The following is a 17032-nucleotide window of genomic DNA, read 5'->3' on the forward strand; positions in this document are numbered from 1 at the left end:
TACAAACGTAAGTCCTGCTTGCAATTGAAGTTTTGGTTAAATTTACAATAGCTGGCTTGAGAACCCCGGTTCACAGCCTATTTACATTTGCTTTCAGCACTCCAAAGCATTGTTCAAAAATTTTCCCCGCGTAATTATCGCACCCCCTAACTTCGCACCGATTTTCTGCGAAAAAAAGTGCGAGGATTATGCGAGTAAATACGGTATTTGCACGACTAGGCGCGTTTTCTTTTTTTCTTGGTCCTACGTTCGTATACGCTGTCTGCGATGGGGACAACAAGAGATGGAACTGCTCTCGGTCCCCTCTTTTCCTCGGCGTCCAGCACTACAAGCGGCGGCCGGTGGACGCCCCATCCGGCAGCTGCATGAGGCAGCGAAGCACGCTCCGGTCGATCGCCTCGGAGGCCGCGCCGGCGAGGGCTGACCTGTTACGCCGCAAAGGAGTGCTGCAGTGCACGAGGGAGAACCTGGAGAACCTCCAAGGAGGGAGAGCGCGGGCCTTTAATAAGCGCGGGGCACCAGTGACGCGCGACGTCCGAGCTCAGCGTGTGGCGGGCGGTCGAGGCACAGTCGTTCACAAAGGCCGCTCGCAAGCCGCTCTTCTTTTCAAAACCCGCCCACACGAGAGGAAGCAATTAGGATCTTTCGCCCCGGCAAATAGCGGGTCGGCCGAGTGGCGGCGCGGTCGCTTACTCGGGCGCTGTGCGCGTGTATATTTAGGCGTGGCACGCGGCCACGTTTAATGGAGGCGGCTGCCACCCCTCTCCCTTTCTCGACAAAGGCGCGTTTTCTTCCGTCTATTTGGGGCGCCGAATTCGCTCTTACGGCTGGTTCACACGTTCTTGTTCCGGTTCCGCTGCAGAAAGTGCCATCGTCGTCGGTCGGCGGGCGGTTGCCCCCGACGCAGTCGTTAGCGCTGCGCCGCTCAACATTCGTCATGCAGCGGAGCAACGCCGCACTCGGCATCCGCTGGGCAGGGAAGGCCGTGCGGCGATCGGATGGGGACAAAGCTGACCTAGCTAAGCGAAGCACGTCGTTTTGCCGTTCACTGCCAACGCATTGCTTCCAGCACCAAGCGACGCCACCTGCGTGAGACGGAGCCACATATCTCTTGGCGATGGCCGCACGCATCCCGCTTTGCGGTCCGTCGGCGCGAGGTGCAAATGTCAGGGTTCGTCAAGGCGAAGCCAGTCATGCGGGCAACGCGACGCGGCTGAAGGGAGGTCACTATTCAAACGTGCGCGTGTGTGCGTGAGATTGAGCCCTTATCGACTCGTATTTCGACGATGGCTGAGGCGACAGTCACTAAATTCTGCCGGGTCTCTCGAGTCGAGCTGCCTTGCGAATTCATGCGTGCAAGAAAGTCGACGGCGGCAAGAGTCTTATCGTGTCGGCTGCACGCATATTGTCTGCCGCCCACTGTCTCCGACAGTCAGCGGCTTTCACTATTTGAAAATGGCGCATAAAGAGGAAAGGCCAAGCAACGAGAATCTGCCTTCAGGTTGACTCGCACACTGCAGTGGCCCTTTTATTGCGCAGGAATGGCTCCTCCTTATCATTCCGTTCGAATGCAGCGCTGAGAGTTGAACTCGTACGGCGTCTGCTTGTAACGCAGCGACGCCTCAGCAAGGTCGCCAATGGGCGCCGAATCATTCCCAGCTTGTCGATGCAGCATTCCAGAACGAAGGTGTCGTGAGCGGTTTTCTCTTGTGAACTAAGCGGGGCCGACCGGCCTCTTATTCGCACACAACATACATGGATGACTACCTTGCATGGTTATTATGGCAGAATTATTTAAATGTCTGTCAAGTGCGTGCTTCGTACAAAAGCAGGTGTAGTAATTATATGGAGGAAACCAATCCGTTAGTGTAAAAAAAGGGGAGGAAGGAAAATTAAATGAGGGGGAAAAAAGAGTTAAACGTGAATCGGATAGCTAGAAGACGATCGGCGGAAAGTTTCTCGCCTCCAGCACGACGATGTTCACAAATGGCGAACCGGCCGCGGAGCGGCTGCGCCAATCTGTCGAGGGATTTATTCGTTGGCGGCGAGGGAAAGCCGCGCTATCCTCGGGATTTGGCTGCCAGCACGAAAGAGTCCTCCTCCCCGACCCCCTCTCCCGGAAACGATGAACCCACTGGAGCGGTATACGGCCAAACGATCTTGGTAAGGAGCCTGTTCGGATGGCTTACCGCGTCCCGAGCGCCATGCTTAGCCCGGCACGAGCAGCGGCGCTTCTGCACGAGCGCGCCTCTAAGCGTATATTGGATTGGCCGACATTTTTACGCCCTTCTAGGAACGAGCTCCCTGCCGTCCGTGTGCGAGGGCCTGGGTTTTCCCCATGATGGCCGCTGAAGAACGACCACGTCCCACCAGCTTTTGGTATAGGGACAGCTGCGAAATGCGGCGCTTTGAGCGAGGCGTGCGGTTCGACTGTGCACAGGCGCGCATTTGGAACACGAGCAAGCGAGCTTTGTATAGGCGTGTGCAAACGATGCCCATCGACGGTAACGCAGTAAAGGGATACGTGAGAGCGTCGCCAGAGCTTTAATCGAGGCTCTCCGGAATTACGAAGCTCATGGCGTCAAGTTTCAGCCCGTACAGCTACAGCGCCAGTTCTGGACTTTTTGCATCCCACCCACCCTTGAAAGCGCCCAAAAGCGGAAGCGTAGATCACGCCGCAAGGGCGTCCAGAAACCAGAGACGGATTTATGGGCCACCTTTGGAAGGGGCGGTCCCTTTTGAGCCATGTATTTCTCGGGCTTTTTTCACGTGAAAGCGTTAAAGGGGCTCTGAAAGGGGCTGTAAATAACGTTACGGTGTGCCTAGAATGTTAAAGGACGCCGCTTCACGAATAACCTCCAACAAGAATTTTTTAATGCGTTTTGTGGAAGATGAGCTATCTGCAGTTAAAATCTGAAATTCTCAGTTTTCGTGCCTTTCTCTCTCCTCTTTTTACTTTTGCGCACTGAAATGTTGGCCACCGGCCACGCCCACTCGGCCCCTCCGCCGACTGACTGCCCACACGCGCCGGAGTTCCCAGGGGGGCGGAGCTTTCGGCCTCGGCCCTGTTAGTAGCGTGACGTCAGAAAGAGCACCGCGAAGCGAACCAATGATAGCCCTCCGCTGCTCACGCAACGAGCGTTGCATGACGCGTTGCGCGCGGATTCACCCCCAAGCGTGCAGGCGCGAATTTAAAAAAAATGATCGGCAAGTTTTTTGAGGTCTTGTACGTATTATATCTAACCTCCAACATCCTTTTCAGGGACCAGTTAATATAGCGGTAAACCTGGCATCGTCGTCAACGGCAGCCTGAGCAAAATAAACCTCAGAAAAGCAACCTAGGTGTCGTGCCCTTGTGACGTCATCACAACCTGACCACCGGGCTGGTTATTCATTTACTTTGTATGCATGTCTTGATGTTGCTTGAGTCATGTTGCTACCTTTTAAGCTCAAGTTTTCTAAAGTTTAAACACTTTTTATTACACAGCTGCGCGTGTAACGTCACGACCTTCTCGACCAATCAAATTTTTCCGCAGACACCGGCTAAGGCTCCAGATGTGCTGGGTTCTCCGCTGAATGGGACCCTTAACGTTATCGCGTTAAAAACGAACCCCGCTAAAGGCACACTGAAGAAAACAACTGAAATGGGCATTTTCAATATTATCTTAAAGGGACCCTTACAGTGAGCTCATTTTGTTCAAAAGCGAATGGTGCGCAGCTTCACGAAAAAAGCGCTCCACCTTGCCGCAAAGGGTCTTGGAGGCGAAGGCAGTCGTTCGAAACCTTTCAAATCCAAACGAGATGCTCCGATGCAACACCCTTGGGGCGATATTTATCACTTTACGGGCGACGTAAACGCGTTCACCGTGGCAGATGGCAAACGACTGCAAAGCAGGCCCGCAGAGTGGCCGCAGAGGCACCGAAAAGAGCTGAGCCAGCCGGATGTGGGAGAGCGAAATGGCGCGCACCGCCACACGTATCTTCACTCGCAAGGTGCCCGCGCATTTCGTCATGTGTCGACTTAGTGTTTCTGCTCATTTGAACAGTGTGCGAAAATCGACTGCGTAATTAAGGTCCATAGAGAAAATACACCCACTAAGAGCAAGTGTGTCTTTTATTTCTGTTTCCCAAATGGAAAATACAGGAGAAAGCACAACGGAAGAAGTACAGTGCCATCTCAAGCCAATGAAAGGCAGTTATTCACGCAATAATGAAAAAAAAAAAAGAAAATCAAGGATGAGAACATTACTTTGCAAGGATCGCTGCAATTTAACAACAAAAAAAAAAAATCTTTACGGCTTTCTCAAGTCGTTGCGCAACTCTCAGTCCCCTATGTCCCCTTAGTTTGCAGCACTTGAAGTACCGGCACCCGCTGGGCGCAGCAGTCCCTTTTCGAAGAGAGTGCGGAATTTTTTGGCCCAGGCGCGCGCTGCAACCACTTCAGATCTGGGCAGTGTTTCGAATACCAGATCCATCCAGCTCATGTACCGCACGTCTTGTGCGTTGCGTCCCAGGAAGCACATGATCTTGAGCGCGTAGCTCCGGACTTCCACAATCTCGAGCCCCTGAAGAAAGGTGGGTCTACGACTCGGCACCAAGGAGCCGACTTCTGCACGCTCCCCGGAGCGGCTTCCTTTTCCATAACTTTTCTTGTCCAGCGGCAAAGGCCCCACTACCCACCATTTGGTTCAGCTGCTCCATGGGGAGGTGAGTTTTTTCGGCTAACATTTCCAACAGAGCGACAGACTCCAGCCCGGTATATTTTGTATGAACCATGAATGCCTGCTCTAAGAAGGAAACGTCCTTCTTTGGCGCATCATCCGCCGCCTTCAAATGGAGCGTGTACCGTCCGACAGCCAGGGCAGAGATGTATACGGTCTGAGGAGGCACTGGCGCGTCTCAGACCTGGCACGGAGCTTCTTCAGGTTGACCAGGCTGGGGCAGGGCAGTTTTCCTGCGAACGACGTGGGAATCACCGATGCCAGCCCGGTTTTCCCGAGGTCACGGAATATGGTCGTGAGACGGTTGACGCTCACCGCCGATACCGTGCTCAACAAAAGGTTCAAAAAGCCGATAATAAGCCCCGCTTCATAGAGAGCCTTCCCGTCTCCAACAAAGAGCAAATCGGCCAGGTGGGCCACGAGGCCAGAAGCCGACTCGAAGTCTCCGTCCCCTCGTCCGACGCTTTTGAACAGTCGAGGAGGGTTGCTCGTCTCCAAGAAAGTCCCTTCGGGGCGCGAACTTGCAGCCGCGATTCTCAAAAAGTCACCGAACAGTGGCTCTGCCGGGTCTGAGGGCGAAGGTGTGGCCACTACGCATTCCATCAAGAGATGATCGAATCTCTCTGGCCACTCTTGAGCAACAAAGGCGGCGAGCCACGTCTTGTAGAGGCGTCGACGAACTCTCTTCTCCGGGTATCCGCTGCAGCGGCTTAAGACATCACAGCCGACTCGAACGGCCATGTCATCTGTCCAGTCGCCATAGCGCCATAGTTGTTCGTGATCATACGCACGTACTTCTCTTGCGGGACACATAGAGCAAGCACGTCATTCTCTCTGACAAAGGTGGCGCAGTGCAGCGATGGATTTTTCAAAAAGTCTTCCCATTCTCTGTTCCATCCAGACATCTTTCCTAGATCACCTGCGTCACCAGGAAGCGATCAGCAAGCTGTCGCAGAGATTACGAAGTCGCTTTGCGAGAATTACGCACAATTATAGCATGACCACTCTCAGATCTGAGCAAGGAACATGCGTTGAGATTCTCCGTTCAGAGTCACTGCATCTATCTGTATGTACCGACCACAGCGCCATTGCACAAGACAGTACGAGAGGAGCAAGCACCTTCTGATAGCACGAACAGCCGCAGCTCAATCAGCGAGTCTGCCGCCACATAGCAGGTTGGGTCATTTTCGTCGCGGCCCAACCTTTCAATAATTCAGTCGAACAATCGCAGCGCGCCAGGGCTGCCCGTAAGGTATCCGATATGCGGCTTGAAAGAACGAAAAAAAAAATCGAACATTTTGCAGCACTTTTCTTGTCTTTGGGTACGTATTTCTACGTTTGGAAAGAACCACTGATCGCCACTAGGTGGCTGGATACCGCATTCCCGCTTTCCGAGACGAGCGTGAGTGAAGCCACCGGAAGTTGGACGGCTTGTCCCGGAAGTCGGGTGGCTGCTGTGTATTTCAATGCAAAAAGTCGCGTCTTCAGCCCTTTCGTTCTCAGATTTTTGCGTTCTTCTCGTGTAATGTCTGCTGTTATATGAAAGGAACAAGCAAGCTGAACGCGAGAAATGTGAGCATTGTGTGCAGAACCCTGTAATTTCAGAGAAACCGAAGAAAACAGGCTTGCAGGTCTCACCTTGCCGCGGAAAAGGAGTACGTGCATTAAACACTATGTTTTCTCTGGTTATTTTCTTCCGAGCATAAAGGAGAAGTAGCGGAATGACGATGGGGATAGGTCATCTTAAAACCGAATTTTCGTGTAGCAAAGAAAAGGAGAACGATGGCGCGAAAATCCTTGCACTCGAAGAGCTACTCGTTTTTCACTTGCCGCAGTTTCTGTTTCGAGTTGGTGGCGGACAGTGACTCTCCTCATCGATGGCAGGTGATGTCTATCGCTTAAGGGTGTCATTTACCTTCCAGACGTGCTTTTAACGCAACTCCAAAGCACAGCCACGATTCAGCTTCATAACGCGAGAGAAACGACTGACAAGAAAGTCGAATGCTGCAGCGCGCGTGAGAAGCGCTGTTAGAAGTAATCTGCACCAATCATCACGAATAAAAGCCCACTCAGGCTTAACTTACTACAGTACGAAACAGTACATGACATGCTCCGTCGAAAAAGCAGTACCATACCTTTTGGAGACGCTAATGTGAACCAACCAAACACCGTCGACATCTCACCAGATAGTAGACTAGCCCTCGCTCCGGTTTGGTCGAAACATAATTCGGTAAAATAGTCACTGCAAAGTCTGCTGCCTGGTGAAGGTTTCCACCTATTCTTTCTTAAATTTATCCCCTGTGGATAGCATAATTTGGGCTTGAGTGCGGGATCGTGCATCGCAGTAAAGAGCAGAGTTGGCGACGCTAGCGCAACGGGACGACACAGAGCTGAGCAGACGAGGCTCCATACTTGCTGTGTGTAGTGACGTCCTGTCGTCTGCTAGTGTCGTTCCATTGTGATGCAATGGACCCTTATTTTTGACACGTCTTTCCCGAAGACTTTGCTGGTCTCCTCATGCAGTTCACAGGGATCCATGGTGTTTAGTATCAATTTCCTAGCCCGTTGCCCGCGCGAACCGCTTCAGCGGATTCCATTGTTCGACAAATCGTAGTAGATGGAGGCGACGTCACGATGACGTAACAGGAAGGCGGATCCGCTGTCGTCACACCGCCGTCACCGCGGCTCGAGCCAATCAGCGAAGAGCGAAGTGGACATTCCGCAAAAGGCGACACCGGGAGAATACCACCCCTGGTTACACACAAGGAGGGTAGGAAAACGTTTGGCAAGACTAGAGATGTGAAGGCCTGAAAAAAAAACACTGCAATTTTGGAAAAAAACCGTTTTTTTTTCGTTTTTTTTCAGACGAAGAAAAATGGAAAGAAACATCTAAAATTTCACAATGCAATTTCAAGGTTTTATAATCGCTGGCTTTTAGTTTAGGTTTTGATTTTGCTTTGAAAACCATTACAGCGTGCATAGTTGAACGATTGGAGCGCAGTCGTCATCGCCGGTGCCAGGTAGTGCTTTTAAAACGTTCGTGCTGCGAGTACGCGGGTTGAAGGCCAGGTCACATATAAGATCCAGGCTTGATTTAAAAACACACGAATACTTGAACTCACGGCTCAAGTAGAACAAAATGGCTGCAAATTCTACAGCGCGACACACACGGCATAAATAACATAGGCTGCTGTGCGCGTAAGCGGTTTTAGGCAAATACAAGCCTAGCTTCTTGATTTGCAACGTAACAGAGCAGAGGACATCCGCAGGAATTTGATCCAGGACAGGGGTCTGGGACTAAGCGATGCACGTGGTCCCATCTACCTGGTGGCAAGGCCTTTGCACCAACCAGCCGCTAACTCCTCTGGCTTGCCAACTGCTGCAGATACCACAATCAACCGCCAGCTGCGAACGAAACTGGTCACGTTTCGGAAACGTGCGAACAAGGATTCGCAACAGGCTTCCAGGGGAACGCGTTCGAAAGCTTGTGTATGTGCAGTCGAACCTAGGTGTGGACACAACTTCAATCCATGTTGCTGGTGCCGCATCCAGCGACAGTGACTCTGAGTCCGATATGGAGTAACTTATAGATCAGTTTTCATGTTCCCTTTCTCGGTGCAATAGAACAAGAAGTTCGTTCCAGAAATATGATATTTATATCTCCATATTCGCTTGAAGTGCAAACCATTATTTATCTTCTCGGTGCAATAGAACAAGAAGTCCGTTTCACAATATGGCATCTATAACTGCATGTTCGACTGAACTTCGGAGCATTATTAGTGATCGTTGTGCTGTTGCAAATAAATCTGTTTCCGATACGTTTTAAAAAAATTCCAATTTTTCATGAAAAAAACCCGAAAAGAATGGTTTCTTTCATGCCATTCAAAATTTCTTGAAATTTTACATCTCTAGGCAAGACCCGCTCCCCCGTGCCTTTTGTGCGTGCACCGGCACGCGCTTGCACATACTCAGATGACTCAAAAATTGAAAAGCGGCACCGAGGACCGAAATGCCGGATTTAGGCATTTGTAGCCAATAAGTGAGGTTGAATAGTTAGTATTTCCAAAAAAAAAATGACAAAGGTGCAGGCAAGTGCACAAATCCCGCGTTTAAGCATTTATAGACATGTTAAGCAAATGCCTCAAGTTCCGGGCCCTAGTGTGTGCCACCGAGGGACACACACTTCTCCCATCTTTTTAAGCAACTGCAAACAGCTCGCATGTAGAAGTCCACAGGTTGCTCCAAAGGTACATGTTGTGACTTCAGAAATCAGAGTCTCATCATCTGGAAAATGCTTGTCCTTCAAATATTATTTCATTGTTGGAAAGGGGTGGAAGTCCGATGGTGCGAGGTTGGGTGAATAATGGGGATGCGGTAGAATTTCAAAGCCGCAGCAGCGTGCTTCCATCTGGGCAGCATGTGAGTTGTGAACTGGGGCATTGTCTTGCAGAAGCCGGACACCTTTGGTGAGCATGCCACGTCTCTTGCTTTTGATGACCTTCCGCAATTTCCGCAGCAGTGAAGCATACTATGCCCCAGTAATTGTGGCACCCTTTTCTAGAAAGTCCATCAAGACTACTCCGTGCTGGTCTCAAAAGACTGTGAGCATGACTTTGCCCGCCGAGGGCTGGGCGCGTGCATTCTTTGGAGGCGGTGAGTCGAAGTGCTTCCTTTGCATCGACTGGACTTTAGTCTCCGGATCAGAGTGATGGACCCAGCTTTAATGCTGTGCAATCAATCTGTTGAAGAAGTCCTCCTGGCTTCCACAGCACGTGGTCAAAAGAGCCTGATAGCATTCGACTCGTTCCTGCTTTTGGAAAGGTGTAAGCAGCCGGGGAACCCAGTGAGCGGATACCTTACGCATATGAAGATAGTCCTGAATGATTTTTTCCACGAACCCCATACTAATCTTGACATTGTGGGCTAGGTCTTGAACGGTTACGCGCGGTTTTCCAAAATTGCGGCCTCCACTTGCTGGATGCTGTGTTCATCGATAGCGGAGTGGGGTCGTCCTGCAATCGGAGTCGTTTCCACCGAAGTCCAACCACATTTGAATTGACGATACCAGTTCTTCACTACATCAAATGATGGAGAATCCTCCCCATGAACCTCTTTTCTCTCATTGAACGTCTTCCTTGGAATGGGGCCTTTCAAGTACAGGAACTTGATGACTGTTCTGTATTCCAATGCATCCATTATCACACCTCACACCACTTCAGCACCTCTAAAAGAAAGACTGTTATTAGTTCTGAGTTGCCCATTAGCACCTGACCTATAGTGACTTAAGTCATTACACATGCGCAGTTTCAGCGTCCTGCAATAAATGGAAGTGAGGAAATCTTTATTGAACGCCCCTCGTATGTAGGTGTATGCTCGGCAGTGAACTGCCGCCTCCGTCACGCCTTGATGTCTCGCCTGATGATGTGACGCGAGCGATTAGATTTGGACGATGAAGACACCGAAAGCAGAAAGCCAACTGATAGCGGCGGCGCGTACTTTTCTGTTTGCCCAATCTATGGGCGCGTTTACATGAATACGGCAGTCTCGCATCGTGCCACGCGGAACAACACGTCACGGCAAAAATATGTCGCATCAAGTCAGGCGGGACAGCGGCATCTCGCCCGGTGCATGCGGTAGAGAGGGCCAGCCTCTCCCATCTTGAGCGTGGTCTGCTTTGTTATCCGAGTGAACAGGGCGCCACCAAGCCTGCTCCATTCATCGCGGAAGTCAATTTGCCCATCTCGGAGGGAGAGAGTAGCGCTGGTGGTGACGACGCCACTTGCGTGTAGTGTTATTGCTATACGTGCCTGCTGCGGCTTTTCGGCTACGGCGTGGTTTTCGCAGAACGAGCCAAGTAATGTTCTCACAGCTCACCTACAAGGTGCTGAAATGGCAAGACTTTTCCATAAATTTTATTTATCATAGTTCATTGCACGGCGCTTTTTACGGTGTTTCGCACAAGACTGTAATATTTCGAAATAGGGTTTTCGAATTAAAAGGACCGCTTTCTTCGCTACGGTATTGTCAGCAGCGTTGTGCATCGGAATACAGAGCTAAGACGTCATTTGGCACGATGATTAATTAATACCTAATAGCCAACTTTTTTACGACAGCAGTTAGGCCTTTCCTTTATTGGCAGGTTTGTATCCCCGCATAAGTGATATCAGGGTGCTTCAATCTGGTAATATCAATTTTTAGATTGATACTGATATGGATATGGTAATATCCATATCAGTATATCCATATATGGTAATATCGATATCAGTTTAGCAGCGCAAAGAATTTCGGGCTCTCAGTGCGATTAACTCTTTCCCTACCACGGGGAAAATGACCATTTTCTGAAGGTTTCAGTACATATTTTTTTCTGTAAAAGCTATTGCATTCAATATTGATTGCAATACCCAGAAACAGAGCTGAATAAAGGTGTTTTCTATTAATATGCGTTTAAACAACAAATTGCATGTTGCAACAAAAAATTTATTTGCTAAAAACAAAATTTTAGAAAAAAATTAGACAAAAATTGGAAAAACACGCTTGTATTTAAAAAGAAAAAAATGTTAAAAATTTTTTTGAGATATGCAAAATGTTTGTTTCTCTATTGGCCACTATCTGCAAAAAAAAATCATTTCTATCTTGAATAATATTGTTGCTACAAAATAATAACTGCGAACGCTATAGTTGTGCATCGGAGCGTGACCGCCTGTGTTTCAGACTGGTTTCCATCATCACCGATGTGAAAAGTGAATCATCATCAGCACCTTGCAACATTTTCAGGCTGGTTGTTGCACAGGACGTCGATTAAATCACTCGCAGACGAAACGTAGTCCTGAGGTTTGCTATGTCTTAGAGCGCGTACCGCGCATGTGGAGGCTGCCAAGCGACTTTGATAGTACCGCACCTTCGGAGTGCGTTCAAAAAATGCAGTTTTGTAGAGGCAAAAAAAAAAAAAACGGTATCGGAAACAAAACTTCAGTTCTCCGGCTACAAGCCAGACGCGCATCGTGCCTGTAAGCAACGCGGAAGGCTCCGAAGTCGAGCGGCGAAGGCGTCATCTGCGGGCAACATGGCGGGCAATGAGCGCTGGTACGCGTCTTCATTTCTTCGCAGCGCGTTAGAAAGTGCCCCCTCGCGGGACAAAAGAAAACTACATCGGAAACAAAACTTTTGTTCCTGGCCTACAAACTACATCTGCAGCGTGGTCATTAGCACCGCAGAAGGTTCTGAAATCGGGGCATGAAATGATCGTTAGCGGGCTAACGATGCTCAATGGGCGCGGTAGGGAAAGAGTATGCGTTAGCATTGGTTTTTTTCCTTGGACACGGGTTCAGACCGCGCAAAAAGGGTGACGTGATCTAGTCCGTCAGTCACCGTGGGGCCCGCGTACCCTAAAGCTGCCGTACTCCTCTGGGTTCTCCCGCACTCGTCGCCGCCCACACGCCCTTTGTCTTTCCTTTCCAACTTCATTTCGTCCTATCACCTCAGAGTGGAGAGGGAGATTTATCTCCCTTCACTTTACCACCTGTAGCTCGCACTCTATCTTGGTTCTTCTCCTGCCATTTCACCTCCCTCTTTCTCACTCTATCTCTCTTAGAGTGGAGGGCATTTCCCTCTATCCAGTTTACCACACGCCACTAGTAGCTCCCACGGTCTATTAGTCTTCCTTCTCCCATTTTCTCCCCCCCCCCCCCTTTGAAAGTCGAGAGGAATTTCCCTCTTTCCACTTTATCACCCGTAGCTCGCACTGTCTCTTCGTCTTTGTTCACCCTTTTTCCCCTCCTCTGTCCTAAAGTGGGGAGTGGATTTCCCTCTCTCTAGTTTACCACCCGCCCCCGTCACTCCCCTCTCTGTCCGTCTTCCGTCTTCCTTCCCCCTTCTGAAAGTGGAGTGGGATTCCCTCTTTCCCTTCATCACCCGCCATCCGTAGCCCCCACTCTCTCTTCGTCTCTCTTCTCCCATTTACCTTCCCCCTCTCTGAAATTGGAGGCGTGCTCATGAGTAGTAAGCCTCTTGATAAACTGTTCTGTATGCACTCTGTTGCCATGTGTATTCTTAGACCGGAGTCACCCGTGTACTGATCATTGCATACAGCATTCGCATTGTTAATCACGTCGTTTGGAAGTCCCCTTATGTGCGCATAGCTTCCTTGGCCCAGTGATCATGCTTACTCCAATCCGCATCAGCTTCTCGACCAATGCGGCAGAGGCGTGGATGGCTGTCTGTAGAGCTGCAGTGAAAGCGACAGGTCTGTCTGGCTTGGTTCATCCGGCAAACATTTTACTCACTCTGCCGACAGCAGCCGATGCAGTTATGCAGCTGTCCGCCAGGGCATCAGTTATCGTTCCTGTTCAATCGAGTTCACGTGCTGTAGTCGGGCATCATACATAATACCTCTTGTAGCTGTTCTTAGATAGTTTATGTTGCCATCCAAGCGCAAAATCACATATAGCGTTAGAAACATCGAAGAATAAAACCCCCCGAAAATATTTTCCATGATAAAGGGAATTACCAGTTGCACAAACAAAAATTACTCAGCTTCGATTTCAAAATACGAGGGTAGGGGTTGCGTTCTGAACTTAGAAAGTTAAGAGCATAATTCTATTTTCAATGGTCTTAAGCTGTAGAATTGTTTGTATACGTTCATAGAACACCGATAGTTGAGAGAGGCATTTTTATAAACGCTAACAAACGGAACTTTTACGCTGGTGATCCGAGAATATATATATATATATATATATATATATATATATATATATATACATACATATATATATATATATATATATATATATATATATAGAAGAAGGGGTCACAACCTTGCAATTATCTTAATTTAATACCGACAGTTTCGGACGGAGGACCGTCCTTCCTCAGGGTATACACAAGAATGGACACAGTTTCTCATTTTCTACGCAGCGTGCGCAAAGGGTGAGGTGAAACCACTCTCTCTCCCGTTAGTGGAAAGGGACGCAAAGTCAGTATAAGCCGCAAGTGCTCCAGTCCATTTAGGGGGAAGAGGGTGACGGTTGCGAAGGACAGGGAAGGGGGAAAAACATATATGCACAAAAATATAAAAATAAAGGAAGCAAAAGTAACATTAAAAAATAAAAATAAATATAGGAAGGCAACGGCGGAGGCTTGGGTAACAAAGCTATAGAAATAGATAGGGAGGGAACTAGTTGCTTCTCAGAAGGAATGTTTCGAGAGAAGCTCCCTTCGGTGTGGGTGGTGAACCCAGCAGAATTAACACAAACAATATTCTAACAAGGAAAGTACAAAGCAAAACCACAAATAAAACAAAAAAAGAAACACAAAAAGAAGAAAGAAACAAGCGCACGCATGCATGTGTACAGTGTATAACATCACAGAACGGACCGCTCCCCAGCGGTGCAGGTGTTTTGGACCGTTGTAACGTGAGTTACGAGTCAGCCACAACATTTAGAGCTGTTTAAGACAAGCCCGTTATCGCCACGGCGGAAGCGCGGCGCCGCGGTCGAGGGAGGCAGGGCGGCCGGCCAGACGCCGTGCGGGAACCCGATCCCGCAGCCGAGTGCCGCGGCGTCCGACCCACAGTAGGCCACTCCCTTCGTGCTTTTCGTCGCGAAGGCATTCGAGTACAGACTGGTTTTTCAAAAGAAGGGGCCGAAAGGACGGGGGAGAAGGAACCTAAAGAGTAAATACGTTCAGAAAAAAAAATTAAGAAAAGTAAGAATGGGGACGTGGGACCCCGCAGAGTGCAGGCTTCATGGAAGAGGAGGGATTCCAGACGTTCAAATTGTTCTAGCTAGTTAGGCTTTTGAGGAAGGTAAAATTGCCCAAGTTTTCATTAATTCCATGTGTTAGTGTCCGAAATTTGTGTATGAAATACGACTCTCTTTGTTCTCTTTGGCGACTTGTTTGGAAACCGGATTGGAGAAGGATGACGTGAATGTTTTCGAATGCATGCTGGGGCAGGCACAGGTGCTTAGAAAAAGGAAGATTTGGCAGCGCGTGAGTATGGGCCTTGTGGTTGTTAAAACGCAACCTGAACGGTGTTTCCGTTTGACCGATGTATTCCATGCCACACACACTGCAGTGTAGCATATACACTACGTTCGCGCTGTCGCAATTCAGGGTTTCCCTAATCCTGAAGGTGAAATCGGAGAATGTTCCTTTAGCGATGGTTGTAGTCTGCATATGACTGCAAACCTTGCAACGTGGCTTACGGCACGGTTGACATCCAGGACTCGGGTTGGAGTTGGGCGTTGTTTTGGACTTAACTAAAATGTCCCTCAGGTTCCTACTGCGCCGGTATACTGCTCTTGGTGGTTGTTTAAAAATGAGAGACAAGTGACTGCTTTGCTGGATAATATTAAAATGTTTTGATAGGATACTATTAACACGTGGAATGTTAGATGAATGCGTGAGAATAAGGTTGCTTGGCCTTTCACTATCCCGCGATTGTGGGGAATTTATTATTTTATTCCTGTCTAAACCACGAGCTTTCAGGATAGCGTCATCGACGATGGACGCTGGATATTCCTTAAGTAAAAGATTTGTTTTTAGCTGCTCAGCATGGTGGTCAAAGTCTTCGAGCTCAGAGCAAATCCGTCGGTATCTGTGAGCCTGTGAGTAGGGTATGCCAGTCTTGCAGTGCCGTGGGTGGCTGCTCTTAAAATGTAGGTACTGCTGGCGGTCAGTGGGTTTTTTGTAGAGGGTTGTCCTAAGCACGCTGCCTTTTTTCTCTATTTGAACGTCCAAAAAGTTTATAAATTTTGTGGAGATGCTGTGGGTGAACGATATGGAAGGATGAAATGCGTTATACCTCGCTATGAATGCCAAGAGGCTGGCTTCGTCGTGCGGCCAAATGAAAAAAATATCGTCCAGGAAACGTTTATAAAGGAGTGGTTTCAAGGACTGAGTGTCAAGGAATTCTGTTTCCAGTGCTGCCATGAATAAGTTAGCGTAGGCCGGAGCCATCTTTGTTCCCATCGCCGTGCCGTTGACCTGAAGATAGTGTCTTCCCTCAAATTCAAAGTTGTTGTAGTTCAGTACTAAGCCTAGGATTGCAGAAAGAGTTTCCTCATCAAGATGAACGGGGGGATCTGTCCTTAAGTATGCATCCACTGTGGCGCGTATGCCGTCTGGGTGGGGGATATTTGTATATAAAGATGTCACATCCATTGTAACCAAGAAGCTTCGGTTGGGAATTTTGAGGTTAGATATCACTCTGAGAAAGTGATTTGTGTCCTTAATGTAGGCCGGGATAGTTGGTATAATGTCCTTCAAAAGGAAGTCGAGGACGCTAGATATTTTTTCGGTGAGTGTGCCGTTGCTTGACACAATGGGACGGCCCGGACGGTTCGGTTTGTGTATTTTCGGGAGTAGGTAGAACCGTCCAGGGACTGGTCTGACTGGAGTCATTGCTTTAAGAATTTCCCCGGATATCTTTTGATCTTGATGAAGTGATTTTAACTTATTGTTAATTTCGATTTCGAATTGACCTGTGGGATCACTGGTTAGCTCCGTGTAAAATTGTTCGTTTTCCAATTGCCGGAAACCTTCTGTTATGTATTCGGACTTGTCCATAACAACAACAGCACCGCCTTTGTCCGCCGGCTTGATGACAATGTCAGATCGCTGATTTAAAGAGTCGAGGGCTCGCCGTTCCTCGGATGAGAGGTTGTTCGGGACTTTTTTTGATTTTGATTTTGAATATGAGGCGATGATATCCTTTTGAACGGCGGCGATGTACATATCTAGATGTTTATCTCTGTGTTCGTTTGGAGTCCATGATTGGTTTGATGTCCCGGGTATGTTGATTTCACGGTTGCTTTCGCGGTTTCGGAAGTACTCGCGCAGACGTAGATTCCTTGCAAAGTTATCCAGATCCTGATATAATTGGAATTCGTTGAATTTTCCCGTTGTCGGGCAGAAAGTTAAACCCTTGGAGAGCAACTTTCGTTCCGAAGGAGAGAGTGGATGGCTCGATACGTTCACACCTACTGTGGGTCGGACGCCGCGGCACTCGGCTGCGGGATCGGGTTCCCGCACGGCGTCTGGCCGGCCGCCCTGCCTCCCTCGACCGCGGCGCCGCGCTTCCGCCGTGGCGATAACGGGCTTGTCTTAAACAGCTCTAAATGTTGTGGCTGACTCGTAACTCACGTTACAACGGTCCAAAACACCTGCACCGCTGGGGAGCGGTCCGTTCTGTGATGTTATACACTGTACACATGCATGCGTGCGCTTGTTTCTTTCTTCTTTTTGTGTTTCTTTTTTTGTTTTATTTGTGGTTTTGCTTTGTACTTTCCTTGTTAGAATATTGTTTGTGTTAA

General features: G+C 48.9%; 1 protein-coding gene, 1 long non-coding RNA gene and 1 pseudogene across 3 annotated transcripts in view; 1 reads left to right on the forward strand and 2 right to left on the reverse strand.

The window, feature by feature from the left end:
* The window catches only part of LOC149350334 (uncharacterized), a 183446-nt gene that overhangs the window by 58654 nt on the left and 107760 nt on the right, over nucleotides 1-17032 (reverse strand). The gene's annotated exons all lie outside the window — the stretch shown is intronic.
* Nucleotides 1-17032, forward strand: part of LOC149350335 (uncharacterized) — a 165326-nt gene that overhangs the window by 35531 nt on the left and 112763 nt on the right. The window lies entirely within an intron of this gene.
* On the reverse strand, nucleotides 4257-5626 carry LOC149350336 (uncharacterized; annotated as a pseudogene).

This window comes from Amblyomma mixtum, chromosome 3 (assembly GCF_055824585.1).
Source record: "Amblyomma mixtum isolate Tamu chromosome 3, ASM5582458v1, whole genome shotgun sequence".
Classification (NCBI taxonomy): domain Eukaryota; kingdom Metazoa; phylum Arthropoda; class Arachnida; order Ixodida; family Ixodidae; genus Amblyomma; species Amblyomma mixtum.